Raw genomic sequence first — 24179 nt, 5'->3', positions numbered from 1 at the left:
AGTCTCTCTCTCTCTCTCTCTCACACACACTCCCAGTCTCTCTCTCTCTCTCTCACTCCCAGTCTCTCTCTCTCTCAAATTCCGTCTCTCTCACACTTCCAGCTCTTCCTCTCTCTCTCACACACTCCAGTCTCTCTCTCTCTCTCTCACTCCCAGTCTCTCTCTTCTCTCTCTCTCACACTCCCACTCTCTGTCTCTCTCACACACTCCCACTCTCTCTCTCTCTCTCTCACACTCCCAGTCTCTCTCTCTCTCTCTCACTCCCAGTCTCTCTCTCTCTCTCACACGCCCGTCTCTCTCTCTCTCACACTCCAGTCTCTCTCTCTCTCTCTCACCCTCTCAGTCTCTCTCTCTCTCATTCCCAGTCTCTATCTCTCTCTCTCACACACTCTCAGTCTCTCTCTCTCTCTCTCACTCCCAGTCTCTCTCTCTCTCTCTCAATCTCACACTCCCAGTTTCTCTCTCTCTCTCACCCTCTCAGTCTCTCTCTCTCTCTCTCACTCCCAGCCTCTTTCTCTCTCTCTCACACACTCCCAGTCTCTCTCTCTCTCTCTCTCACTCCCAGTCTCTCTCTCTCTCTCTCACACTCCCACTCTCTGTCTCTCTCACACACTCCCACTCTCTCTCTCTCTCACACTCCCAGTCTCTCTCTCTCTCTCTCACTCCCAGTCTCTCTCTCTCTCTCTCACACGCCCAGTCTCTCTCTCTCTCACACTCCCAGTCTCTCTCTCTCTCTCACCCTCTCAGTCTCTCTCTCTCTCTCTCTCACTCCCAGTCTCTATCTCTCTCTCTCACACACTCTCAGTCTCTCTCTCTCTCTCTCTCACTCCCAGTCTCTCTCTCTCTCTCTCAATCTCACACTCCCAGTTTCTCTCTCTCTCACCCTCCCAGTCTCTCTCTCTCCCTCTCACTCCAGTCTCTCTCTCTCACTCCAGTCTCTCTCTCTCTCACTCCCAGTCTCTCTCTCTCTCTCTCTCTCTCTCTCTCTCATCTCACTCCCAGTCTCTCTCTCTCTCTCTCACTCCAGTCTCTCTCTCTCTCTCTCTCTCAAATTCCGTCTCTCTCTCACACTTCCAGTCTCTTCTCTCTCTCTCTCTCTCACACACTCGCTCTCCCAGTCTCTCTTCTCCCCCAATCTCCTCTCTCTTCTCTTCTCCCCCAGTCTTCTCTCTCTCTCTTTCTCCCCCAGTCTCTCTCTCTCTCTCCCCAGTCCTGTCTCTCTCTCCCCCCAGTCTCTCTCTCCTTCCCTCTCTCTCTCTCTCCTTCCTCTCTCTCTCTCTCCTTCCCTCTCTCTCTTTCTCTCCTTCCCTCTCTCTCTCTTCCTTCCCTCTCTCTCTCTCTCTCTCTTCCCTCTCGATCTCTCTTCTCCTTCCCTCTCTCTCTCTCTCTCTCCTTCCCTCTCTCTCTCTCTCCTTCCCTCGCTCTCTCTCTCCTTCCCTCTCTCCCTCTCCTCTCTCTCCCTCTCTCTCCTTCTCTCTCCTTCCCCCTCTCACTCCTTCTCTCTCCTTCCCTCTCTCTCTCCTTCTCTCTCCTTCCCTCTCTCTCTCTCTGTCTCTCTCTCCTTCCCTCTCTCCTTCCTCTCTCTCTCACACTCCCAGTCTCTCTCTCTCTCTCTCCCCCAGTCTCTCTCTCTCTCTTTCTCTCTCTTCCCCCAGTCGCACTCTCCACCCCAGTCGCTCTCTCCCCCCAGTCTCTCTCTCTCCTTCCCTCTCTCTCTCCTCCTCTCTCCTTCCCTCTCTTTGCCTCTCTCTCCTTCCTCTCTCTCTCTGTCTCTCTTCTCTTCCCCCTCTCTCTCTCTGTCTTTCTCTCCTTCCCTCTCTCTGTCTCTCTCTCTCCTTCCCTCTCTCTCTCTCTCCTTCCCTCTGTCTCTCTCTCTCTCCTGTCCCTCTCTCTCTCTCTCCTTCCCCCTCTCTCTCTCTCCTTCCCTCTCAATTCAATTCAATTCAATTCAATCGCTTTATTGGCATGACAAGGTACATCTTATGTTGCCAAAGCATCGAAAAACATTCATGGTTGAACATATGGCAAGCTGTAACATAGTGTGCCGCTAAGGTTACACAATTTATCTCTTCCCCTAGTAGGTATGGGAGTTTTTGGTCGTCATTCAAATTTCTGAATTCCGGGCATATTTTTGTGAATTTTGGGTAGAAATTCTCCCTTATGCCCTGATATTTTCTACAAGCTGTGAGGAAGTGCATCTCTGTCTCCACCACTCCCCGATTGCAGTGAGAGCATATCCTGTCCTCTCTTGGTAGCCGGGTCTGCCTGTGTCTACCTTTTTCGATCGCCAGGCTATGTTCACTAAGTCTGTACATTGTCAAGGTTTTTCTCAGTTTGCTATCCTTTACCATGGTCAGGTAATCAGCCATGTTGTATTGTCTGTTTAGGGCCAAGTAGCAATTGAGTTTGTTTTGGGTTTTTGTTGTTTCTGCCCAATATGACAGATATTTTTCCTTTTGCTTAGTGACGATTGTGTTGGGTCGAATTCTTTGTGTTACTGTCCTGGGGCTGGTTATTGTTAGTAGTGTTAGTAGTTACTTCACTGAGTCCCCAGGACTAGTTGACTGAGGGTATTCTTCTTTATGGTCCTCTCTTGCATTTCAGGGCTTCGTAATGATAGCAGTGGGGGTTGCTCATTTTTAGGTGTTTCCAAAATTTGGTGGCTCTTTTTGGATAGTGATTATTAATGGATATTGGCCTAGTTCTGCCCTGCATGCATTGTTTACGGTTTTCCTTTGAGTCCGGAGGATACTTTTACAGAATTCTGCATGTAGGATCTCAATTGGGTGTTTGTCCCATTTTGCAAATTATGTTGTGCTTAGCGTCCCCACACCTCACTGCCATAGAGTGCAATTGGTTCAATTACTGATTTAAACATTTTGAGCCAAATGCTAATTGGGATTAGCTATTTGGATTGATTTTTAATGGCATAGAAAGCCCTTCTTGCTTTCTCTTTCAGTTCATTCACAGCCAGATGAAAATTTCCCGTAGAACTGATTTTTAAGCCCAAGTATGTGTAGTTAGTGGTTTGTTCAATTTTGGTTGTTCCTTGTGTGAAATTTATTTTGGGTCCCTGATGTCTGGATCTTTGCTGGAACACAAGGACTTTGGTTTTTTGGGATTTATTGTCAGGGCCAGGCCTGGCAGGACGACTCCAGCAGATCAAGGTTCTGCTGTAGACCCTCCTTAGTTGGTGACAGCAGAACCAGGTCATCTGCATAGAGGAGGAATTTAACCTTGGATTCATATAGGGTGAGGCCGGGTGCTGTAGATTGTTCAAGTAGTTTTGCCAACTCATTTATGTAAATATTAAAGAGTGTCAGTGAGATGGCGAGCCCTGCGTCACAGCACGCCCCTGTGGGAAGTATTTTGTTTGTTTGTCTCCAATTTTAACTGCACATTTATTGTTTGTATACATTGATTTAATTACATCATATGTTTTTCCCCCTACCCCCGCTTTCGATAAGTTTCAGGAATAGACCGCCGTGCCAGATGGAATCGAAAACCTTCTGGAAATCTATAAAGCATGCGTAAATTTTGCTTTTGTTTTGATGAACATGTTTGTCAATTAGGGTCTGTTGGGTGAAGATATGATCTGATGTTCTTATAGTTTGGTAGGAATCCAATTTGGCTTTTACTCAAGACATTGTGCTCCTCAAGGAAGTTTATAAGTCTTTTGTTTATGATACTACAGAATACCTTCCCCGGTTACTGTTTACACAGAATGCCTCGATAGTTATTTGGGTTGACTTTGTCCCCCACTTTTGTATATGGGCGTTATGAGTCCTTTGTTCCAGATATCAGGGAAGTAACCGACACTCAGAACCAAGTTGAAGAGTTTTAGGATAGCCAGTTTCAATTTTATCGTCTGTGTGTTTAATCATCTCGCTTAGTATGCCGTCTGCACCGCAAAGCTTTTCCTGGTCGCAGGTCCTTGAGTTTTTCAAATAGTTCTTTTTCTGTTATTATGGAGTCTAACGGGTTTTGGTTATCTTTTTATGGCCATTCGAGCTTTTCCAGTTTTTTGCATATTTGGTGTTGCTCTGGCCTTAGTGTGTTTTTCTGGTATAATTTTTCAAAGTGGTTTCTCCATGTGTCTCCATTTTGAATGGCCAATTCGTCGTGTTGTTTTTTGTGTAATGTATTCCAGTTGTCCCAGAAACAATTGGAATCAATGGATTCCTCAATGAGCTGAGTGTATTCTTAATATACTGCTCTTTTTTGGTTCTGAGTGTGTTTTCTGTATTGTGTTAGTGTCTGACAATAAGTAAGGCTCGTTTTCTGGCTGTCTGTGTTTTTGGTTTGATATTTTTCTAAGTTTTTTCCTCATGTTATGGCAATCTGGGTCAAACCATTTTTCATAGTTTTTTGTTTTGGGTTTGTTCTTGCGAGCTTTCAAGTTTGACCTTGTTGCCAAATTATCAAAAATATTATTTAGGTTATTCACTGCCCAGTTTACGCCTTCTTTATTGTGAGTGTATATGTTTTCCAGAAAGGTGTCCAAGAGAGCTTGAGTTGATTGATTGCTAATTGCTTTCTGGTATTTTTCCGTGCTGTTTTTGGCCCATCTGTACGATTTTTTGGTGTTGTACAGCTTACTGGGTTCTGTTTCTGTGTTGGTTGTTTCTGTCCTTTCAAGATATGCAGTAATTTGACTGTGATCTGACAGTGTTGTTTGTGGTTTGACTGTGAATGTTCTGAAAGAGGATGGGTCCAAGTCCGTAATCATATAGTCTACGGTGCTGAAGCCAAGAGGTGAGCAATAGGTCGATCTTCCTAGGAAGTCTCCCAATAACCTACCATTGACAATGTACAGACCCAGGCTTCGACAGAGCTGCAGGAGCTGTTTTCCGTTAGCATTTGTCTGTTTGTTGCAGCTATGCCTGTATGGATGGGAAGGGAGATCAAAGTGGTTATTTCCAAATATGTAATTATTCCCATGATTATTGGTGAAGTCTGGTTCTTCGCCAGTTCTTGAATTGAGGTCCCCACAGATCAACACATTTCCCTGGGCCTGGAATTGGATAATTTCCCTCTCTATGTTGGAGAAGGTGTCCTCTTTGAAGTATGGTGATTCTGTCGGGGGGATATAGAGTGTGCAAATGAAAACATCTTTCATGCTAGAGATGATGCCCCTCTTAATTTTGAGCCATAAGTGGTTTTCGCCCTTTTTTATAAATTTAATGTAATTCCTAAGCTCTGCTGTAATCCAAATCAGTATGCCTCCAGATTCTCTGCCCTGGGTTACTCCTGGCAATTTATTGGAGGGGACCACCAGCTCTGTGTACCCAATGGGACAGCCAGTGTGCCCTTCTCCTCTACACCAGGTTTCCTGTAAAAAGATAATATCTAGATCTTTAATCTCATCTAGGAACTCTGGGGTCCCACTCTTCATGCCAAGCATAGAAGAGCGTAGACCTTGGATATTCCAGGTTGAGATATATAAGGATTTCATGCTAAAATTGATCTTTTACTGTGATGGGTTAAAATATGATAAATAGTGATATGTGTTTGTCATGTCTAAATGGGGAAAAAAGAACATTTCAATTGTCTATAAATGCTGAGGATAATTGGTTACAACTTTTTCTAACAACTAGTCCTTATTTTTTCTGATCCATAAGGCGGGAGTGGATGCTGCTGATCACCTGCATTATGTCTCTTAATGGATTGTCTCTGTCTGTGGTATTGCGTACACCCTGAACACCTCTCCCTCTGCCTGGCTGGGGGTGGTCCTGTTCCCCTGTAGGACAGGAGTGGTGCAGGTCCGACATTGTTGTTGTGCGTGGGGATCCTCTTTGGTCCCGGTTGGTGTGGTGGTGGTCTCTGTAGTAGTCCTGGTCTGTATCCCGTTGGTCTTTGGTGATCGGGGGGGGGGGTCCTTTTGGGATCTGGGTGTGGACCCGGTTAAAAGCGACGTCCTTCAGGTCCTTCGCAAAGACCGACATTCGATTCCTGTGGATATGGACTTGGTCGTAAAGACATTCCACATCGAGGGTGGGGTGTTGGGCCAGGTGCACGTTATGTTTTAATTCACAGTCTCTTGCTATGCTTGCATTTATCTCGTGGATCATTTTGTTGTTGAAGTCTCTTCTCGGCAATAGTGTGGAAACAGTGGTTCTAGTGTTTGGGAAGGTGTCGCTTGCCTTCTCAATCACTGATCCGAGCGGTGTTGCTACCTTTTTCTGCTGGGCCCTTAGGTCATTTGTGCCGGTGTGTATTATTATGTGTTGGGGGGAGCCTAATTGGGTTTTGGTCAGCCATTCTAGGGCTCTGTCTGTCGTTGGGCACCAGAGCTTTTCTACTTTATGTCTAGGGAAGAGCCTTTTCTCCCATAGGTATTTCCCATTTGAGTCAATGAGTATTACGATGTCAGCCTTGTTGGTGTTTACTGGTTTGTGGCTTTCATCTGGACTCCCAGGTTGTGTGTTGGACTGGGGTGGTCGTGTCTGGTGTGTGCATTCCTCTTGTGAGCGGCTCGGCTGTGGTTCCAAAGTGGTGGCGGCAGACTGGGTTTCAGTGTGCTGGTCGGTCTGTGTGGCTCCCCCTGTATTGTGGGCCTGCTGCTGTTGTTCAGTGTGAGAGTGCAGCTGCCCAGTCGGGCTCTGTACTGTCTTATCTCTAGCCTCTGGCTGCTGGGCTAATGCCGCTCTCTCTCCCCTGTGTCTCTCTTTGTCTTTCTGCAGCTCTTTCACCTGCTTCTCAAGTAAGTTCAGATCCCTCCTGTGTCTCTCCCTCTCTTGTTTTTGTTCCTGTTTTATTGCTGAAATTGTGTTTTCTTGGTCGGTTTTCATTTTAAGGACCTCCTCTGTAAGTTTAACCAGCTGTGTCTCCAGCTGGTTAAATTTCTCCTTTAGTTGTACCGGGCTGTGAGGTCTCAGGGTGTGTGTCTGGTCGGAGCTGGAGGGCTCACTCACTTCCTGGCTAGGCTGCTTTTCTCTTGGTGAGCTGGAGGTGGTAGGGGGAGAGTGTGTGGCTTTCTCTCTGATATTTCCGCTGGGGCTGGTCAAATGTACCCTGGGGTTGTGGGGCCCCAGAGTGTGTGTCTGGTCGGAGCTGGAGGGCTCACTCACTTCCTGGCCAGATTGAATTACTCCAGGTGAGCTGTAAGTGGTGTGTGTGGCTTTTTCGCTGGTAGTTACCCTGGGGCTGGTCTTTCCTTCCTCAATTATTTCTCTCAGTTTCTGGAAGGCCGTTTCAAAGTTTTTGAGGTTGCCTTGCACCATTATTGTACCGTTTCTGTACATGTTGACCGTCGTGGTTTCACTACCAGGGTCCCCTGATTTCTTTATTTTCAGTTTGGACCCATTCGCGGTTTTTTCCTGCTTAACCCTGGGATAGTGTATGTTTATTGCTTTGATCCAAGCCGCTGGCTGCTCTGAGTAAAAAATGAGATTACTCATGTTCCCAGTGGCGTACCAGTCAGCAAAGAGAGTTTCTGGTTTCGCTCTCAGCTGCTTTTGCTTTGTGATGAAATATTCCATTCATCACTGCCTGTGACTGAGATCGGTTTCAATGTCATTTCCCTTCCCCCAGACCTCATTGTATTGTGTACTGGAATGTGCTGTATTGTATACTGGAATGTGCTGGAATGTGCTGTGTGTAGGGCTCCGCCCATACCTGGCCCCATTTGTAAGCGAGCTCAGTCTGGCCTCAGTCTCCAGAAGGAAGACATCTCTCTCTCTTACGTGTTACGTTCTAAGTTAATAAAAGCCTTGTTTTTGTTCTGCTAACTTCGAGTCTCGGAATTATTGAGGCACATCATGCTTGAGCGATTTTTTTTCATTTTTTTTGACGTCGGGGGGAAGCTGGAAGGGGTTGCTCTCAGTGCGCCACGGGAGCTGCTGCGGCTCCTCTGACTCGCTCATTTTTAGCAGAAATAGTAAAAATTATTGCTGACCTTGGAGTAAACTTTTCTGGGGCCCCGGGTTTGGTGTTTCCCTCTCCCGGCTCGCGGACTTTCCCAGGCCCCAGACTCGCTCACTCTCCAGGTTGTTTCGCGGTGCCTCCGGGCTGTTCCCCTCCCCCTCAGAGGTCTCTGGGCCTCTGTCTCGGCCTGGCTCCTCGGGCCTTTCCCTGGCTTCAGGCTCCCTCCCCGGGCCCTGTACTCACTGTCTTGGTTTGCTTTTGGGAGCCGGTGCCTTCGGGCTGCTCCCCTCCTCCTCAGAGGTCTCTGGGCCTCTGTCTCGGCCTGGCTCCTCGGGCCTTTCCCGGGCTTCGGGCTTTGTGCTGCGGCCGCTGTTCGGGCTTTGTGTTGCAGCCGCCGCTCCGGCTGTTTCCCGGCTGCCGCTCGGGCTTTGTTTCCCGGCCGCCGCTCCGGCTGTTTCCCGGCCGCCGCTCGGGCTTTGTTTCCCGGCCGCCGCTCGGGCTTTGTTTCCCGGCCGCCGCTCGGGCTGTTTCCCGGCCGCCGCTCGGGCTTTGTTTCCCGGCCGCCGCTCGGGCTTTGTTTCCCGGCCGCCGCTCCGGCTGTTTCCCGGCCGCCGCTCGGGCTCCTCCTTGGTGCCTTGTTCTCCCGGTTTTTCCCCGGGTTTATTCCTTTCCTTCTTCTGTCCCTTTGCTTTGTTTCTTTTTGTCTTTGTTTCTTTCCGCTCTTTTCCGCTGTTTTCCTCTGATTTTTTTTTTTTCTCTCTCTGTCGACTCTTGTCTTTGGCGGTCTTTTCCTTCCTTACTTAATCTAAACTAACCTAAACTTAAACTTAAACTAAACTAAACTAAACTAACTTAATTAAAATTAAATTTAACTCTTAAACCTTTTAAAACTTGAAATGAAACTTTTTTCCCCACTTTAAACACTTTAAACACTAAAAATTCAGCAACCCATCTTCAGCGTGCGTGTATCTTCCCCTCTCTCTCTCTCTCTCCACTCTCTCTCCACTCTCTCTCTCTCCACTCTCTCTCTCCCAGTCTCTCTCTCTCCCCCCCAGTCTCTCTCTCTCTCCCCCAGTCCCTCTCGCTCTCTCTCCCCCAGTCTCTCTCTCTCTCTCCCCAGTCGCTCTCTCTCTCTCCCTCAGTCTCTCTCTCTCTCTCTATTTCCCCATTCTCTCTCTCTCTCCCCAGTCTCTCTCCTCTCTCTCCCCCCAGTCTCTCTACTCTCTCTCTCTCTCTCCCATCTTTCTCTCTCTCCCCCAGTCTCTCTCTCTCCCCGAGTCGCTCTCTCTCTCCCCCCTCAGTCTCGCTCTCTCCCCAGTCTCTCTCTCTCTCCCCGTCTCTCTCTCTCCCCCCAGTCTCTTTCTCTCTCTCTCCCAGTCTCTCTCTCTCCCCCCCAGTCTCTCTCTCTCTCCCCCAGTCTCTCACTCTCCCCCCAGTCTCTCTCTCTCTCTCCTCCAGTCTCTCTCTCCCCCAGTCTCTCTCTCTCTCCCCCACGCTCTCCCTCTCCCCCCAAGTCTCTCTCTCTCTCTCCCCATCTCTCTCTCTCTCCCCTCAGTCTCTCTCTCTCCCCCCCACCCCCCGGTCTCTCTCCCTCCCCCCCCAGTCTCTCTCTCGCTCTCTCTCTCTCTCTCTATCTATCTCCCCAGTCTCTCTCTCTCCCCCCATCTCTCTCTCCCTTCCCCATCTCTCTCTCTCTCTCTCCCCCAGTCTCTCTCTCTCTCTCCCCCTCTCTCTCCCCCGTCTCTCTCTCTCTCCCCCTCAGTCTCTCTCTCTCTCTCTCCCCATTCTCTCTCTCTCTCCCCAGTCTCTCTCCTCTCTCTCCCCCCAGTCTCTCTACTCTCTCTCTCTCCCTCGTCTCTCTCGCTCCCCCATTGACGTGCCTCAATAACTTCAAGACTCAAAGTTAGCAGAATAAAACAAGGCTTTTATTAGCAAAGAAAAGATGCCGGTGGCTGCACCTAGCTTCACCTGGCGTGCTGCTGTTCTACTGCAGGACAAGCCTGGACTTGTCTTAAGTAGGACCAGGTATGGGCGGAGCCGACACACAAAGGGGGCGGTGCCCTATACACAATACAAGGTACAAACACCGGAGCAGGCAATAGAATACATACAGTTAACTAGAGTCTGATGAATGACATATTTCATCACATTCACCCCTTCTACAGATTTAGTCTGTCCGGGGGTGTGATAGTCCTCTGTGACCGACGTAATGGTTGCGGTGCCGCGGGTGCCGGCTGGGTGTCCCGGGTGGTCTCCTGGGTCTCTGCCGGGGGCGCCACCGGGGTTGTTGACGGAGTAGGTGGTGGGGGAGTAGGTGGTGGGTGTACCGTTGGCTGGTGTTCTTCCGGGGGTGATGAAAAATTCGTGGGTGGAGTGGGTGGGTAATAGTTGTTGTGGTTGTTGTTGTTGTTGTTGAAGTCGTTGTCGTTGTTGCTGTTGTCACCGGCTGGGGCGAGGTCTTTTATGGACACAGTGTCCTCCTGTCCGTCGGCGTGCCGGACATACACATATTGTGGGTTGGCATGGAGCAGGTGCACTGGCTCCATGAGGGGGTCCGTCTTGTGGCCCCTCACATGCTTCCGCAGGAGTACCGGACCTGGGGTGGAGAGCCATGATGGTATGGATACGCCTGAGGTGGATTTCCGGGGAAACACAAACATTAGCTCATGAGGCGTGGCATTAGTGGCGGTACACAATAGTGACCGTATTGAGTGGAGCACATCTGGGAGGACTTCCTGCCAGCAGGAGATAGGGAGGCCCTTGGTCCTTAGAGTTAGGGTGACTGCCCTCCATATTGTCCCGTTCTCTCGCTCCACCTGACCGTTACCCCGGGGGTTGTAGCTGGTGGTACGGCTCGTGGCAATCCCCTTGGACAGCATGTACTGGCGTAGCTCTTCACTCATGAAGGCCGCCCCCCTATCCGTGTGGATATAGCTTGGCATACCGAACAGGCGCCACGGTCATTTAATGACCGTGGCGCTGGTCATGTCTGGGCAGGGGAAGGCGAATGGGAAACGGGAGTATTCGTCCACAATGTTCAGGAAGTAAACATTGCGGTCGATGGACGGGAGGGGGCCCTTGAAATCTAAGCTAAGCCGCTCAAAGGGCCGTGTAGCTTTGATTAGGTGGGCTCTATCAGGGCGGTAGAACCGAGGCTTGCACTCAGCGCAAGTGCGGCAGTTCCTGGTCAGAGACCGAACTTCCTCAATCGAGTAGGGTAAGTTGCGGGACTTTATGAAGTGGAACAGCCGTGTGACCCCTGGGTGGCAGAGGTCATTGTGGAGGGTCTGTAGCCGATCCCCAGTGGCGTTGGCACACATTCCTCGTGAGAGGGCGTCGGGGGATTCGTTAAGGGCCCCCGGCCGGTATATGATGTCGTACTCGAAGGTGGAGAGCTCGATCCGCCACCTAAGAATCTTATCATTTTTAATCTTCCCCCTCTGTTTATTATTGAACATAAACGCTACCGACTGCTGGTCGGTAAGTAGGGTGAAGCGTTTGCCGGCTAGGTAGTGCCGCCAGTGGCGCACTGCCTCCACGATGGCTTGGGCCTCCTTTTCCACGGAGGAGTGTCTGATCGCGGGCCCCTGGAGGGTCCTCGAGAAGAAAGCTACGGGCCGCCCTGCCTGGTTGAGGGTGGCCGCCAAGGCAAAGTCAGACGCATCACTTTCCACTTGAAAGGGAGTGTTCTCGGCCACTGCCTGTAGCGTGGCCCGCTCAATATCCTGCTTAATGCTTTTGAAGGCAGCATGGGCCTCAGCAGAGAGCGGGAAAGAGGATGCTTTCAAGAGGGGACGGGCTTTATCGGAGAAGTTAGGGACCCATTGGGCATAATATGAGAATAACCCCAGGCACCTTTTCAGGGCTTTGGGAGTGTTGGGCAGGGGCAGCTCCCATAGGGGGCGCAATCGGTCGGGGTCTGGTCCGATTTCCCCATTCTCCACCACGCTGCCTAGTATGCAAAGGCGCGTGGTGTTGAAAACGCACTTGTCCTCGTTGTAGGTGAGGTTGAGTTTTTGTGCGGTTTTCAGAAACCTCGCGAGGTTTGAGTCGTGGTCCTGTTGGTTGTGGCCGCAGATGGTGACATTGTCGAGATAGGGGAAGGTTGCCTGCAAGTGGTGGTCATCGACCATGCAGTCCATCTCCCTCTGAAAGACCGAGACCCCATTCATCACCCCAAAGGGGACTCTGAGGAACTGGTAGAGGCGTCCGTTTGCCTCGAAGGCGGTGTACGAATGGTCCTCTGGTCTGATAGGGAGCTGGTGGTACGCTGACTTGAGGTCGATGGTGGAGAACACCCGGTATTGGGCGATTTGGTTCACCATCTCGGATATGCGGGGTAGCGGGTAGGCGTCTTGTTGGGTATAGATGTTGACTGTTTGACTATAGTCAATCACCATCCGCTTCTTCTCGCTACCCCTCACCACCACCACTTGGGCGCGCCACGGGCTGTTGCTGCGTTCAATAATGCGCTCCTTCAGGAGCCTGTCTACCTCGGTCGCGATAAACCGCCTGTCCTCCCAGCTGTACCTCCTGCTTTTGGTCGCTATTGGCCGGCAGTTAGGGGTAAGGTTCGCGAATAGCGAAGGCGGCTTTACCTTCAGGGTAGCCAGACCGCACACTGTGAGGGGCGGCTGGGTCCCACCGAAATTGAGCGTGATGCTCTGGTGGTGGCACTGAAAATCCAGGCCCAAGATCACGCTCACACATAAATCTTTCATAATTAACAGTTTATAATTATTGGCCTAGAAATTGGGTTCTGGTCTTGCCAGGGCTGTAGCGCCAGAAAGTTTGCGCCAGCGGTAATGCGGCAGCGCGCGACGAAAATTCGGGTGCGCCGGGCGCTAAAACCCTCCTTTAGCGCCTCAAAACGGGCGTGAACTTGGGTTTCCCGGCGCTAATCCCCCGCTGCGGCACCCGATGCGGTGCGGCAGGCGGGGGAACTGCAGGCCTCCTCCTCCTGTTAAGGAGGAGCTGCCTGCAGCCGACAACTGTCCGGCGGATTGACCCGACATCTGAGCCCGGCACCTCGGGGAAGTGCCGGGCTCGCATGAGACACTGATCAGGGCCGCGGGGGGGGAATGCAGGAGTCCGGGAAGGGAGGTGCGGGCAGGCGGCCGCCGGGAACGCGGCCGGCCGCCGCTCCACCTTTATGCGCCGGCGCACACTGGGGGAAGACTCTGTTGCCAGAGTCTTAGTTGCGCCTGCCACGGGCGAGGCGGGCGCAACTGAATTTCGGTTTGGGGCCGGGTTACCACGGCAACCGGGACGCTGCGCACACCGATGACGTCATCGGTGCCGGCGCAGCGCTACCGGTGCAACGCCGATTTAGGGCCCCAGGGAATTTCTCAACTGGCCATAACTCCAGCGCTAGGCCCTCTAGCGCCTCAAATGTGGCGCTAAGCCTACCGAATTTCTAGGCCAGTGTCTTTAACGGACAATCGTACCACGCAGTAACCCGCAATAGTCGATATCTGGGTTTTGTCAGCCATAGAGATCCTGCCCTGAGTAGGGACTATAGTTAGAGAGAGTCGTTGTACCAGATCAGGGTGAATGAAGCTCTCTGTGCTCCCGCTGTCAATTAAACATTTAACCTTGCACCCGTTTACCTCAATGTCCACCATCGATTTGGATAGTGGGTGCGGTCTGGACTGGTCCACTGTGATCGACGCCACTGTAGGGCCCTGATCGGGACAAGATGGTGGGCCACACGAGGCCGGGTAAGATGGCGTCCACGCTGTCTGCTCGCGAGATGGCGGACCCCACGAGGTCGGACAAGATGGCGTCCAAGATGGCCGCTCCCACGGCGCGCATGCGGCGGTGGCGGTTTTGCCTGCGGGGTTCCCTCTGCACACCTTCCCAAAGTGCCCCTTCTTACCGCACTTAAAGCAGGTGGTGCCTTTCGCCGGGCACAGGTTCCTGGTGTGCTTCGGCTGCCCGCAGAAGTAGCATTTGGGGCCCCGATGCGTCGCGGCGGTCGTAGGGCTTCTGGGGGGAGAGCAGGGCCCCGACGGTGTTGGGCTACCGGGCTGGGAAACAGAGGCGGCGTGGGCTGCGCGGCCTGCCGAGTAGGAGTCAGAGTTCTTCTGAGCCACATCCAACGATCGCGCTGTGTCCACAGCCTGTGTCAGATCTAGGCCCGTTTTCTCTAGCAGTCTCTGCCGGATATAATTAGAGCTAAGGCCTGCGATAAAGGCATCCCGAATCAGCTCGTCTGTGTATACTGCGGCTTTCATGTCTTTGCATTTGCAGTCTTTGCCAAGCACTTTTAGGGTGACTAGAAAGTCCTCTAGCGACTCTCCAGGTCGCTGTGTGCAGGTAGCAAGCAGGTGCCTGGCGTACACTTCGTTGGTAGGCCGCTGATAGTGGGCCTTTAGGATGTTGCAGGCATCCAGGTAGCTGGCGGCATCTTGTATGAGTGGAAAAACCCGGTGGCTTACCTGATTCTGTAGGATCCCGAGTTTCACATCTCCGGTGGCTGTAGAGGCTGTGACGGCTTCGGAGTTGACCATAAAGAATTCCAAGCACTGGAACCAGTGTCCAAACCGTGCCGATGCATCCGAAGCATGCGGGTCCAAATCCAAGCGTTCCGGTTTCAAAAGTTGATCCATCGTTAAAAGTTTGCTAATAAAATTGACGTGCCTCAATAACTTCAAGACTCGAAGTTAGCAGAATAAAACAAGGCTTTTATTAGCAAAGAAAAGATGCCGGTGGCTGCACCTAGCTTCACCTGGCGTACTGCTGTTCTACTGCAGGACAAGCCTGGACTTGTCTTAAGTAGGGCCAGGTATGGGACACACAAAGGGGGCGGTGCCCTATACACAATACAAGGTACAAACACCGGAGCAGGCAATACAATATATACAGTTAACTACAGAGTCTGATGAATGACATATTTCATCACACCCAGTCTCTCTCTCTCCCCCTCAGTCTCTCTCTCTCTCTCCACCAGTCTCTCTCTCTCTCTCCCCAGTCTCTCTCCTCTCTCTCCCCCCAGTCTCTCTACTCTCTCTCCCTCTCTCTCCCACAGTCAGTTCAGTTCAGTTCAAATACTTTATTGGCATGAAAGTTTACAGAGAACCATATTGCCAAAGCTTACATAGCAAAAAGGTACAGTTTTCCAACATTCTGTAGGTGTCAATCGATTTGACATTTGTTGGGTACATACAATATTACTTTTAAACAATATTAATTTTAAACAGACTTTGTACTTCATTTGGTACGTTCAATATTAATTTTAAACAGTCTTAATTTTAAACAGTCCTCAGGTTGTGACATGTTGTTACATATTTGGCCCCTAGGTATGGTCTGTCTCCTTCTCCTAGGACTAATCTCAATTTTGACAGGTCATCCAATTCCTTGAAATCTGGGGTTGTTTGGCTTGGCTTGTTGAATAATATGTTTCTTGATGTGTTGAATTTTTCGCATTTTAGGAGGAAATGCATCTCTGTTTCAACCTCGCCGGCCAGACATTGATCGCATATTCTATTCTCTCTAGGCTGCCAGGATTTCTTGTATCTGCCTTTTTCAATTTCCAGTTGGTGGTCGCTTAGTCTGTACCTGGTGAGGGTCTGTCTCTGTTTTGTGTCTCTGATGGTCGTGAGGTAGTCTGCCAGTTTATATTCTCTTTTTAGGGCCCGGTAACATTCTAATCTGCTTTGGCTTTCGGTTATTTTGTTCCAATGTTCCAGGTAGGTTTCTTTGCATTTTTTAATGATTTGGTTCACTCGGATTGGTGTTTGGACGGCTGTGATGGTCTGGGGCTGGTCAGGGTCCGGCTGAGTACTTAGTTTCAGTAGCAGCTGACTCAGGGGACTTTTTTCTGGGTTTAGCTCTTGGGTCTGAAAGGCTTTGAAATGGAGGGTGTCTGGGGAGCTAGATTTGAGGTGATTTAGGAAGTTTAGTGCTCGTGTTTGGATGTTTATTATCAGTGGGTATCTGCCTAGTTCGGCTCTGCATGCATTTGTTGGCGTTTTTCTTTGGGTGCGAAGGATGCTTCGGCAGAATTCTGCATGTAGGGCTTCTATTGTGTGTTTTTCCCATTTAGTGTAGCTTTGGTGATTTAGCGGGCCCCATACTTCACTACCGTACAGTGCAATGGGCAGGATTATGCTGTCAAATATTTTGAGCCAGATTTTGATTGGGATTTGGATGTTGTAGAATTTTCTTTTTATTGCATATAGGGCTCTTCGTGCTTTTTCTTTTAGTGCATTCACTGCTATGCTGAAGCTCCCTGATGCTGTAATAGTTGGACCAAGGTAGGTGTAGCTCATAGTGTGTCCTATAGTGGTATCACTGAGGGTAAACTGGTATTTGTTTTCCTGACATCTGGGCCTTTTTTGAAAAATCATGATGTTGGTTTTCTTTAGATTTACTGTTAGAGCCCAATTTTGGCAGTATTTGTCGAGTAGGTCTAGTTGTTGCTGTAATCCCTGTTCTGTGGGAGACAGCAGAACCAGGTCGTCCGCATAGAACTCTCTCTCCCCGAGTCGCTCTCTCTCTCCCTCCTCAGTCTTGCTCTCTCCCCAGTTTCTCTCCCTCTCTCTCTCTCTGTCTCTCTCTCCCCCTCAGTCGCTCTCTCTCTCCCCCCAGTCTCTCTCTCTCTCTCTCCCAGTCTCTTTCTCTCCCCCCCAGTCTCTCTCTCTCTCCTCCAGTCTCTCTCTCCTCCAGTCTCTCTCTCCCCAGTCTCTCTCTCTCCCAGTCCCTCTCTCTCTCTCCCCCACTCTCTCCCTCTCCCCCAGTCTCTCTCTCTCTCTCCCCCACTCTCTCCCTCTCCCCCCAAGTCTCTCTCTCTCTCCTCATCTCTCTCTCTCTTCCCTCAGTCTCTCTCTCTCCCCCCCCACCCCCCCCAGTCTCTCTCTTGCTCTCTCTATCTCCCCAGTCTCTCCCTCTCTCCCCAGTCTCTCTCTCCCTTCCCCATCTCTCTCTCTCTCTCCCCCAGTCTCTCTCTCTCTCTCCCCCTCAGTCTCTCTCTCTCTCTCTCTCCCCATTCTCTCTCTCTCTCCCCAGTCTCTCTCCTCTCTCTCCCCCCAGTCTCTCTACTCTCTCTCTCTCTCCCTCGTCTCTCTCTCTCCCCCAGTCTCTCTCTGTCCCCCTCAGTCGCTCTCTCTCTCCCCCCTCAGTCTCTCTCTCTCTATCTCCCCAGTCTCTCTCTCTCCCCCAGTCTCTCCCTCTCTCTCTCTCCCCCCTCAGTCGCTCTCTCTCTCCCCCTCAGTCTCTCTCCCTCTCTCTCTCTATCTCCCCATTCTCTCTCTCTCTCCCCAGTCTCTCTCTTCTTTCTCCCCCCAGTCTCTCTACTCTCTCTCTCTCCCCTGTCTCTCTCTCTCTACCCCAGTTTCTCTCTCTCCCCCTCAGTCGCTCTCTCTCTCCCCCTCAGTCTCTCTCTCTATATCTCCCCAGTCTCTCTCTCTCTCTCTATCTCCCCGTCTCTCTCTCCCTCTCTCCCCCCAGTCTCTCTACTCTTTCTCTCTCCCCGTCTCTCTCTCTCCCCCCAGTCTCTCTCTCTCCTTCCCTCTCTGTCTCTGTCTGGCTCTCTCTCCTTCCCCCTCTCTCTCTCTCCTTCCCTCTCTCTCTCTGTCTCTCTCTCCTTCCCTCTCTCTCTCTCTCTCCTTCCCTCTCTCTCCCTCTCGTCTCCCCCCAGTCTCTCTCTGTCTCTTGCATCACGGGAGTCGTTTCATTCCATGTGTGGGCAGGCCTAATCCTGTAGCCTCCCGAAACATCGCCACCATTTTTTAAATACCGACAGCGACAGCACCAGCACAACAAACCCCCACAGTGCGGCTCCGGCACAGTATCCCGCTCCCGGCCCGCCAGAGCGGGAGGTGAGATGGGGTCACTCGGGCCGGGCCTCACAACCGCTCGGCCCGAGACACAGAGCGGGGGAGCGGCAGCGGCCGGCCGTAAGCCGCGTGGCCCTGTAAACTGCCGTTTTACAAAAAAGCCTTGGCAACGCCGGACCCCCCCCAGCTAGTATATATATAATTGCTCTTCTGTCTATCTGTCTGTCTGTCCTCTATACACTCAAAAGTTATACAGCGTACCTACACGTGTGTTACATCAAAAGAAAGCTTACAATTCCGGAACGGTCATAAGTGTATTTACTTTTCGGTGAGACAAAAATTGTGCCGACAGTATCCAAAAAACGTTCAAAATTCTGCTCATTATCCGCTCATTAGCATTGAGTGACGTGAAGGTTGACCAATTGTACAGTCGAGCGACCCAACGGTTGACCAATCACTGCATCACGGGGCGGGTTCATTGCGTGTGCGGGTGGGCCGTCCTAGAGTTGAGTGATGTGATGATTGACCAATCCTACAGTTCAGTGACCTGACGGATGACCAATGTGTGCATGTGTGGCGGGCCTAATCATTCTGAACTGAGGTGAGTGTCAGCCATCTTGATTCCAAACTCTTCATTTCTTTTTCCCATCGGGGTTTTATCTTTTTTAAAAGAAATACAAACATTTCGGCCATTTCCTCCACACTTGCATTGGAAATCAACTTAAATTAAAAAAAAATTTAAACCCAGGGAGCGCTTTCCAACAAAGACATCACGGTTTTCATTCAGAGGCAGACCGGCGGTGGGGGGGGGCGGAGAACGTTTAATAAATTTTTCCCCGCTTTAATTACCGACTTTTAAAAATTTTACTTCAGTTTATTCCTAAAAATATAAATAAACTCTCTGTTCATACCTCCTTATTTCTCTCGGGGTTTTATCTTTTTAAGAAAAACATTTCGGCTCCTTCTCCTCGCGTTGCCTAGCAACAGTAACCAGGGAAGCCTTAGTCCAACGGGACAAAGAACGACTACAACTACCAGCATGCTGTGTGCGTGCTGCACATGCGCATTCAGGGTGTAACTGGGCGTGCTCCGATTCACTCGCTCCCTCCCTCCAGTCCCGGGCGGCATCTCAAGCCCGAGACACAGAGCGTGGTAGCGTAGACCCAGCTGCAATTGGCGGTCTTCAAGCTGGCTCGGGGACGTGCGGGGCGGGGCTCGGGAGAGCGTGGGGTGGGGCTCGGGAGGCGGGAAGGGGGGGAAGGGATACCCCGGCACCCGGGCCCGGCCCTCACAGCCTCAAGCCGGCTGATGCCCGTTCCCAGGGCTTGGCTCCAGCCGCAATCGGCGGTCTTGAAGCGGGCCAGGGCTCGGGAGGGCGGGGCTCGGGAGGGCGTCAAGGGGGGAAGGGTTACCCCGGCAACCGGGCCCGGCCCTCACAGCCTCAAGCCGGCTCACACCCGTTCCCGGGGCTTGGCTCCATTTCCGGCAACGGCCACTCGCCCTCTCTCTCTCCTTCCCTCTGTCTCTCCTCCCCCTTCCCCTCTCCCCCCTCCCTCTCCCCCTCCACCCTCTCCCTCCCCCTTCCCTCTCCCCTCCCTCCCCCCTCTCCCCCCCTCCGTCCCCCCTCCGTCCCCCCTCTCCCCCCCTCCCTCCCCCCCTCTCTCTCCCCCCTGCCTCACCATCTCTCTCTCCCCCTCTCTCTGCCCCCTCCCTCCACCTCTCTCTCTCCCCCTCTCTCTCTGCCCCCTCCCTCCCCCTCTCTCTCTCTCCCCCTCTTTCTGTGCCCCCTCCCTCCCCCTCTCTCTCTGCCCCCTCCCTCCCCCTCTCTCTCTGCCCCTCCCTCCCCCTCTCTCTCTGCCCCCTCCCTCCCCCTCTCTCTTTGCCCCCTCCCTCCCCCGCTCCCGCCTACCTCCCCCTCTCTCTCTTGCCCCCTCTCTCTCTCCCCCTCCCTCCCCCTCTCTCTCCCCCCCTCTCTCTCCCCCTCTCTCTCTCCCCCCAGTCTCTCTCTCCCTCCCCCTCTCTCTCTCCCCTCTCTCTCTCTCCCCCCACTCTCTCTCTCTCCCTCCCCCAGTCTGTCTCTCTCTCTCTCCCCGTCTCTCTCTCTCTTTCTCCCCCCAGTCTCTCTCTCTTTTCCCCCAGTCTGTCTCTCTCTCTCCCCCCCAGTCTCTCTCTCTCTCCCCCAGTCTCTCTCTCTTTCTCCCCCCACTCGCTCTCTCTCTTCCCCCCACCCGCTCTCTCTCTTCCCCCACTCGCTCTCTCTCTTCCCCCCAGTCGCTCTCTCTCCCCCCCAGTCACTCTCTCTTCCCCCCAGTCGCTCTCTGTCTTCCCCCCAGTCACACTCTCTCTTCCCCCCAGTCGCTCTCTCTTCCCCCCAGTCACTCTCTCTCTTCCCCCAGTCGCTCTCTCTCGTCCCCCCAGTCGCTCTCTCTCTTCCCCCCAGTCGCTCTCTCTCTCTCTTCCAACAACAACATGCCCTCAAAAAACCCTCGGCACCGCTGGGCACCCCCAGCTAGTCTATATATATAAAATTGCTCTTCTGTCCTTCTGTCTGTCTGTCTGTCTGTCCGCTATACACTCAAAAGTTATAGAGCATACATACACGTGCGTTACATCAAAAGAAAGCTTATGATTCCGGAACGGTCATAAGCATATTTACTTTTTGCTCAGAAAAGAATTGTGCCGACGGTATACAAAAAACGTTCAAAATTCCGCTCATTATCCGCTCATTAGCATCGAGTGACGTCAAGGTTGACCAATCGTACAGTCGAGCGACCCAACGGTCGACCAATCGCTGCGTCACGGGGGTGGGTTCGTTGCGTGTGCGGGCGGGCCATCCTAGAGTCGAGTGACGTGACGATTGACCAATCCTACACTTCAGTGACCTGACGGTTGACCAATCGGTGCGTGTGTGGGCGGGCCTAATCATTCTCAACTGAGGTGAGTGGCCGCCATCTTGATTCCAAACTCTTCATTTCTTTTTCCCACTTTCTGCGTGTTTCTTTTCAAATCTACATTTCCAGCAAAAAAAAGTTGCTTTTAAAACACAAATTGTTTTTAAAAAGTTAATTAATTTGTAAATCTTTTCTGTAACCTCTATAATTTTCCTACCTTTCACCTTTTTTGCAGGCCTCGAAGCCTGGGCCTCTGTTGCCCAGCCACGCCCGAGCTAGACAGCTCCCGTCCCGCTCAACAAGCGGCCCGCGATCGCCGCCATCTTTGTAAAGGCTGGAGGGGCGGGCCTGAGACAAGTGTCGCCACCACCGCCACCTTAGTAAAGGTGGGCAGGGCGGGAGTCAGCGTGCGCGTCAACGTCGGCCCGGACCACGCACGTCAGCATCGGTCCATAGCATGAACTGAGTCCGGCCGGGCCTCACGCGCTAGGTCGCGCACCGGCCGGCTCTGAGCCGCTGATGAGCGGCGGCGTCTCTCTCTCTGGTCTTGAAACCAGCTCGGGCGGGGGGCCGGTGCTCGGGAGGGCGGGGCTCGGGAGGGCGGGAAGGTGGGGGGAAGGGTTACCCCGGCAACTGAGCCTGGCCCTCTCTCACAGCCTCAAGCCGGCTCACGCCCGTTCCCGGGGCTTGGCTCCAGCGCAGGCCAACCGCAATCGGCGGTCTTGAAGCCGGCTCGGGCGGGGGGGCCGGGGCTCGGGAGGGCAGGGCTCGGGAGGGTGGAGGGTGGGGCTCGGGAGGGCGGGAAGGGAGGGAAGGGGTTACCCCGCAACCGGGCCCGGCCGTCTCTCACAGCCTCAAGCTGGCTCACGCCCGTTCCCGGGGCTTGGCTCCATTTGCGGCCGCGGGCCACTCGTCTTCTCTCTCTCCTTCCCTCTGTCTCTCTCTGCTCCCCCCTCCCCTCGCCCCCTCCCTCCTCCCCCTCCCTCCCCCTCTTCCCCCTCCCCTCTCCCCCCTCCCCTCTCCCCCCTCCACTCTCCCCTCTCCCCCTCTCCCCCTCCCCTCTCCCCCTCTCTCTTCCCACCTCTCTCTCCCCCTGCCTCCCCTCTCTCTCTCCCCTGCCTCACCCTCTCTCTCTCCCCCTCTCTCTCTGCCCCCTCCCTCCCCCCCTCTCTCTGCTCCCTCCCTCCCCCTCTCTCTCCGCCCTCTCCCTCCCCCTCTCTCTCTGCCCCCTCCCTCCCGCTCTCTCTCTCCCCCTCCTCCCCCTCTCTCTCCCCCCTCCCTTCCCCTCTCTCTCTCCCCCTCCCTCCCCCTCTCTCTCCTCTCTCCCTCCCTGCCCCCTCCCTCCCCCTCTTTCTCTGCCCCTCCCTCCCCCTCTCTCTCTGCCCCTCCCTCCCCCTCTCTCTCTGCCCCTCCCTCTCCCTCTCTCCCTCCCCCTCTCTCTCTGCCCCCTCCTTCCCCCTCTCTCTCTGCCCCCTCCCCCCTCTCTCTCTGCCCCTCCCTCCCCCTCTCTCTCTGCCCCTCCCTCCCCCTCTCTCCCTGCCCCCTTCCTCTCCCTCTTTCTTTGCCCCCTCCCTCCCCCTCTCTCTCCCCTCCCTCCCCCTCTCTCTCTCCCCTCCCTCCCCCTCTCTCCCCCTCTCTCTCCCCTCCCGCCCCCTCTCTCTCTCCCCCTCTCCCTCTGCCCACTCCCTCCCCCTCTCTCTCTGCCCCCTCCCTCCCCCTCTCTCTCTGCCCCCTCCCTCCCCCTCTCTCTCTGCCCCCTCCCTTCCCCTCTTTCTCTGCCCCCTCCCTCCCACTCTCTCTCTGCCCCTTCCCTCCCCCTCTCTCTCTGCCCCCTCCCTCCCCTCTCTCTCTGCCCCCTCCCTCCCCTCTCTCTCTCCCCCCTCCCTCCCCCTCTCTCCCCCTCCCTCCCCCTCTCTCTCTCCCCCTCCCTCCCTCTCCCTCCCTCCCTCTCTCTCTCTCCCCCCTCCCTCCCCCTCTCTCTCTCCCCTCCCTCCCCCTCTCCCTCTCCCCCTCCCTCCTCTCTCTCTCACCCCCTCCCTCCCCCTCTCTCTCTCCCCCTCTCCCCCTCTCTCTCTCCCCCCTCCCTCCCCCTCTCTCTCTCCCCCTCTCTCTCTCTCCACCTCTCTCTCTCCCTCCCCCCTCTCTCTCCCCCCTCTCTCTCTCTCCCCCTCTCTCTCCCCCGTCTCTCTCTCCCCCCAGTCTCTCTCTCTCTCTCCCCCAGTCTCTCTCTCTCTCTTCTCCCCCCAGTCTCTCTCTCTCTCTCTCCCCCAGTCTCTTTCTCTCTCCCCCCAGTCTCTCTCTCTCTCTCCCCAGTCTCTCTCTCTCTCTCTCCCCCAGTCTCTCTCTCTTTCTCTCCCCCAGTCTCTCTCTCTCTCTTCTCCCCCAGTCTCTCTCTCTCTCTCCCCCAGTCTCTCTCTCTCTCTCCCCCAGTCTCTCTCTCTTTCTCTCCCCCAGTCTCTCTCTCTCTCTTCTCCCCCAGTCTCTCTCTCTCTCTCCCCCAGTCTCTCTCTCTCTCTCTCCCCCAGTCTCTCTCTCCTCTCCCCCAGTCTCTCGCTCTTTCTCTTCCCCCCAGTCTCTCTCTCTCTCCCCCCAGTCTCTCTCTCTCTCTCCTCCCCCCAGTCTCTCTCTCTCTTCTCCCCCAGTCTCTCTCTCTCTCTCTTCTCCCCCCCAGTCTCTCGCTCTCTCTCTTCACCCGTCGCTCTCTCTCTTCCCCCCAGTCTCTCGCTCTCTCTCTTCCCCCCAGTCTCTCGCTCTCTCTCTTCCCCCAGTCTCTCGCTCTTTCTCTTCCCCCAGTCTCTTGCTCTCTCTCTTCCCCAGTCGCTCTCTCTCTCTTCCCCCAGTCGCTCTCTCTCTTCCCCCCAGTCGCTCTCTCTCTTCCCCCCAGTCGCTCTCTCTCTTCCGCCCAGCTGCTCTCTCTCTTCCCCCAGTCACCCTCCTTGCGTACCTACACATATGTTATATCAAAAGAAAGCTGATGATCAGGGGAGTGTCATAGGCGTATTTACTTTTTGGTCAGACAAAAATTGTTCCGACAGTATACAAAAAAATTCAAAAATCCGCTCATTAGCAGTTGACCAATCCTACCGCTCATTAGCATTGAGCGACGTGATGGTTGACCAATTGGGGGGCGTTTCATGGCATTTGTGGGTTGGCCCTAATCCTTCAAACTGCCGAGCGGGAGCTGAGCTGAGGTGAGTGGCGGCCATTAAAGACCAGCCGGGCCTGAAGCGCTGGCGGCCGCCCTTCTTCACCCGCAAAATCTCCCTCCGGCTCTCACCTTTTAGCGGGGGAGAGGCTGCTTTAAATTAGATCGTTCACTCAGTCGCGTCTCTCTTCATCTCTTTGTTTTTCTTCTCTCTGGCCGGCTGCGCGGGAAAACAGAGAACCACGTGGCCCGAGAGACAGCGAGCAGGGGAGCAGCGGCGAGGGCTCCGGCTCAGCGGATCGGGCGCTCATCAGGGGTCGGCCCGCAACACATCAACCGGAGGAGCGGCGGCTCTCTCTCTCCTCTCCCCCTCTCTCTCTCTCTCCTTCCCCCCCCTCTCTCTCTCCCGCCGACCTCACAAAATGGCGGCTGCCCTTCTTCACCCGCTAGGCTCTCGGACACGGGAGTCCGGAGCGAAGGCCTTCAACTAACACTCTC

Source organism: Somniosus microcephalus, chromosome 1, assembly GCF_052327205.1.
Source record: "Somniosus microcephalus isolate GS21.2 chromosome 1, FLI_Smic_1.0, whole genome shotgun sequence".
Lineage (NCBI taxonomy): Eukaryota > Metazoa > Chordata > Chondrichthyes > Squaliformes > Somniosidae > Somniosus > Somniosus microcephalus.
This window is presented reverse-complemented; position numbering follows the sequence as displayed.